Source organism: Lontra canadensis, unplaced genomic scaffold, assembly GCF_010015895.1.
Source record: "Lontra canadensis isolate GAN:19392208 unplaced genomic scaffold, GSC_riverotter_1.0 scaffold70, whole genome shotgun sequence".
Taxonomy (NCBI): Eukaryota; Metazoa; Chordata; class Mammalia; order Carnivora; family Mustelidae; genus Lontra; species Lontra canadensis.
The window spans coordinates 155,769-161,055 of record NW_022631064.1 but is presented as its reverse complement, the minus strand read 5'-3'; positions in this window follow the sequence as shown (position 1 = coordinate 161,055).

Here is a 5,287-nt window from a genome sequence, read left to right as displayed (position 1 = left end):
TACTAATGAAATGGTGTACAACATTACTTGAAATAGCTCCCATTAAGAATATTGGCAGGTAATCCCCTAATGCTCCTTGGAGATGGTAAAGAATCCTATTCCAGGAAAATCATGGATATTACTATCAAGGGAAGGTTTTCTCCACATTTGGGAGGCTGTGCACATTTAAAGACCCAGAGGAAGAGTGCTGTGGAAAATAAGTGATTAAATTTATTGAAGAAATGGAGATAGGATGCCATATTGAGAGGAGAGGGTCCTCAGAGTCTCATCTCTGCTCTTCCTGAACTAAGGTTCCTTCTCTCTCAGAGAGCAAATGTGTTCAAAAATTCCTTTGAGCATCAGAAATATTCTGACAAGCAAACTGTTAGCTCTTCTTCCCAAAACATACTGTGGTGAAGATCTTTGGTGATTAGACATTTAACATATTTGACTTTGGTGATTGGACAGCTACACCCGAATGTGACTGAGTTCATCTTCAAGATGTCTGTGATCTCAGTAAAGCACAACCCTGAATTGTCCCCATCTGCCCCGCGGCAGGAGAGCAGGCAGGGCTGCGTAAAGCTTGGCTCCTGGAGGTGCATCAGCTTCCAAGAGGGATTATCCTGCTGGTTGGACCTGCTCTTTCTGTGTCTATGGGAAAATATACACAATAGTGCTGTTTGGATATTGCTGAAGTTCTGGTGGATACAATCCTCACACTGTCAGAATGCATTTTAAAAGATGAAAATATTTTTAAAAGATGTTGTCTATTGAGAGACAGCACACATGACCTGGGTGAGGAGCAGAGGGAGACGGAGAGAGAGAATCTCAAGCAGACCCTATACCCAGCACAGAGTCCCACACGGGGCTCAATCTCACGACCCTGAGATCACCACCTGAGGGAAAATCAAGAGTTGGATACTCAAGCACCCAGGTGCCACAAGAATAATTTTATCAATCCAGAAAACTGACTGACAGTATTACTCTAAGTCACAAAAAGAATTAAACTAAGAGTTGCTTAGAAATATCACAGTAGTTTGAGGCGACATCTAAAACAATACTAGCAATCAGCTCCATATTAGTTACTTATGTGAGTGACCTATTTCTTGGTCCTGAAGTCTTGTGGTAAGCTGCTCAACGAACAGAAGTGATGACCTCCCAGGCACAGTTGCCACACTTGTGGTCTTGCAAATAGTCCTGGATCCCTCAGAAATAATTCTTTATTCCAAGTCTGATTCGGTACCCCATTGGCATCCCTCCACCCTTCCCCACTCCCATTCACAGGCTTTTTGACTCAGACTGAATGACATCACCAGCTTTCCTGGCTCTCTGGCTTGCAGATGGCAGATCATGGGACTTGTTAGTTTCCATAATTGCGTGAGCTGATCCTATAATAAATCTCATCTCTATCTACATCTCTCTTCCCTACTAGTTCTGTTTCTCTGGAGAACACTAATACATCAACTTAACAGTTACATGACCTTGGAAAGTTTAACTCTGTGACAATTTCCTGATATCTAAAGTGAAGATGACAATATTATCACGTGATTGTTATAAAGATTAATGATCGATGACTGGCACATAGGAAATGTGTTTGTCTCCACTGCTACCAGAACAATAGCACTGTGATCATTCTCTTAGGGAGGGGAAGGCCTGGATGGCCCTTCCACCGACAAACTTCTTTCCAAAGTTTTCCCTCTTTGGGAAAGAATGCTGCGGACTAGTGTAACCAGTCAAGATACTGTTTTTAAATCCTCTGGGACAGTATGCTTTGCAATTTATTGAACTGGGGCAGACGGTGGTGTGAAAACATGGTGAACACTCATAGTTGATGAATGACTAGGAGTGAGTCAGGAACAGGCAGTGGGGCTCCGGGAGAGAGGCTAATGCTTACGGAGAACCAGTCATGTGCAGGCACTGTGCTAGGTGAGGCACTACTTTGTGTAAGGTCAGAATTTTCTGAGGGAGAAAGCTAATTATGAGGGGAACAATTAAAATGAGTGGAGTAAAACAAACCACTGTATAATGTTAAAGGTAATAACAGTTATTCATAGTGTTTTTATATACATTATCTTATTATAGACTCAATGTGGGGTAATGGTATGATACTCATTTCATGGGTGAGGAAAGTGAATTTCAGAAGGACTAAATGTACCAAGGACCACATAAGTAGCAGAGGCAATGTTATTCCATGAAGAAGCTGTGCTTCTAAATTGAGACTGTGCTCTAAATTGGAGATGACGAAGAGGTCTCATCCCAAATCAATTGTTGTTAGTGTTCCAGAGTGAGGAGGAGTCTGAGGCTTCATTTGGTGTGTGTGTGTGTGTGAAGAGTCCTATCATCAGCTAGTGATATCTGCCTTGAGATGGGGGGATGATGAGTTGTCATCCTCATATAAATATTAAAATATCTTAGGTCTGTGTCTTGTTTGCTTGAGTGTAGATAGAGCAGGATCTAAGATTAAACATGACATGTGACCACAAGCTATAAAAGAGACTAGAAGAATGATGTAGCGATTTCTATAAGTTAATACTGCTTTTACAACCTGGTATTGTAAATATATTTTTGAAACAAAAACACCACTTTTCCTTCTTTCCTTCCTTCCTTCCTCCACACCCTCCCCCTCTCCCTCCATCTTATTAGACATAGATAGAATAATTTGTAAGACTAATTCAGAGATAGTGATATCCAGTCGAATTTCTAACTGTGGTCTTGGGGAAGTCCCACAACCTACTAAGTTTTATCTTTATGGAAGGGAAGCCAGATTGAGTAAGATACACTATCAGTTCAGAGAAGTTGTAAGAGGCCACCGATATAAATAGAATAACTTCACCTCGAATTTAAAATGACATCAAGATCCTCAACTAAGCAGCCCTAACTGCAGGGCAAGTCAACACCTGCTTCCCCATGAAAGAAAAAGGCGAACCACCATCTTTTCATATTTTTACCATCTGCCCTCTACGTGAATGTGGTACATGGGCTAGCCTTCGCTTAGCTAGCCCTGGAAAACCACTTCACCCCCTCTGTGGCCTGGAAAATGACAACCACATGTTATTCCAGTCTTTCCTCTCAGTTTTATTTTCCAGGTCTTAATTCATGATTGCCCTCTGGGTTTCTGTAATGGTAAGGGAATGTTTTCAATTGAAACAGGAGTTCCTGCCAAAATGAAGGGACATGAAAACATGATTCTTCATCACATTTTTGGTAAATCCTCTGCTCTCCATTTGAGATTCGGAACTTGGGAGTTCAATTACAAGAGCACTTTCAAGTGCTGCTTATAAAAACAAAAATGTTTATCTTAAGTCGCAGGCCATCTTTGTATGAGCCTGAGTGTTAAAACTGTGTAGATACAATTTTTTAAGGAAGACTTGTGAATAGAAATGGATGAGGAATCTAGAAAAAAAAAATGCTTTTCTCAAATCATTGTTTAACTACTATTATGAAATGAGCCGATTTCAGTAGAACATTCTAAGTTGTGGTTGCTGGTAAACACTTGAGACAAATTGTCCTTACTAACGATAAGAAAAGATGATTCTCAAGTTCTTACAAATTAAGAATTCTTTTGACAGTCCCCCGGAAATTTTGATGTAGAATCATTTCTCTTTTTTCCCCTCAACTCCTTCATTCCTGAGTATCATTAACATGAAAACCCATTTGTGCTTAACAAAATGGACATGGAGGTGTACGCTGATCAAAATGTATGCTAAGGGAAACTTCAGTTTTTTCTTGGATTTAATCTGTATTTGAGTAGAGGTCTGTAACCAATAAAGTGAATGACGACAAGAGCTAACCTTTGTCTAGCACTTCCTATGTACCAGGAATTTTGCTGGAGATTTAGATGTAATATCTCATGTCTTACATCTTAAAGAGACAGATCATTTTATTTGCTCATTTTTAAACCAATGAAGTTGAACCCCTGAAAGGTGAAGGAATTTGTTGGTCACACAATTTATAGGTATTACCTTATAAAATATAAGACTTCAAATATAGATTCAAAAATAGATAGAATCCAATCCAGACTTTTTGCTTCAGGTCTAGTAAAACTGCCAGGAAAAGTTCTTTCTGTTTGATTATAATCTTAAAAGAGATGGATACCAGATAAAACTAAAGATCTTTGAGAGACAGAACTAAATTCATGTTGGCTCAAGCTTCTGAAATCTCCATGGGGCCCTACGAAGTCCTGAAGAGAGATCTTTCCACTAGCTAGTAGCTGAAGAGAGAAAAGTAGTCAAGTCTCCTAAATCCCAGAATAGTGAATTTTCTTTTAATGATAAGAGTTTATGACTGGGTAATTATGTTTTAAAATTACATCAATGTAAAAATAATATTATGTGATTCTCAGAAACTAAACTGGGGCTTATAACTGTATCCAACGGAGCTTATTTTCATGTTCCCAGTCACATCTTCTCAGGGACACAGTGTAGCCCATGGAATGTCAAGGTACGGCTAAGGCAAATGACTCATCAGGGTTGAGATAAGACTGAATACAATGTATTTCAGTTTTCAAAATTATTATTATTTTATTATTAAATGATCAAGAAAAGCCATTACCTACTCCTGAATGTGCTAAACATTCAGGAAAAGTATGAAGAAAAAAACCCATCCACAAATCTGTCACTTCGCTATTTCATTTAAAACTTATGATTGACATAATTCTAGGCTTTACTGTATGCATGTGTAGTATATATATATATTTTCACAAAAATGGGATTATAGGGTGCCTGGGTGGCTCAGTGGGTTAAGCCTCTGCCTTCGGCTCAGGTCATGATCTCAGGGTCCTGGGATCGAGCCCCACATCAGGCTCTCTGCTCGTCGGGGAGCTTGCTTTCCCCTTTCTCTCTCTGCCTGCCTCTCTGCCTACTTGTGATCTGTCTGTCAAATAAATAAGTAAAATCTTTTAAAAAATGGGATTATAGTTTGTATGTTGTTTTAAAATGTATCTTTGTCACTTAACAGTGTGTTGGCTATGGAATAATTTTAAGTTAAGGCATACAGATGTAGCATAATCCTTTTTTTTTTTTGGCTATTGCACTTTATTTAAATTCACCTCTTAATATATTTAATGATTCTAAATATGTTAACACATGGCACTTGTGAATTTATAGCCAGGTGAGTCATTACGGAACATGTAAGTTAGTCTGCCTAGAATGTCCGGGGGATGGAAGTTATTCAGTGCGCTAGGATCATTCAGACTCTTAACTTGATTTAATATCCCTCAGTGTGTATTCAAATGGCTTTAAAATTAATTTCACTCAAAAAAAAATCTTTCCTCGATATTGAACCTCTTCTTATCAGCTAACATATATAT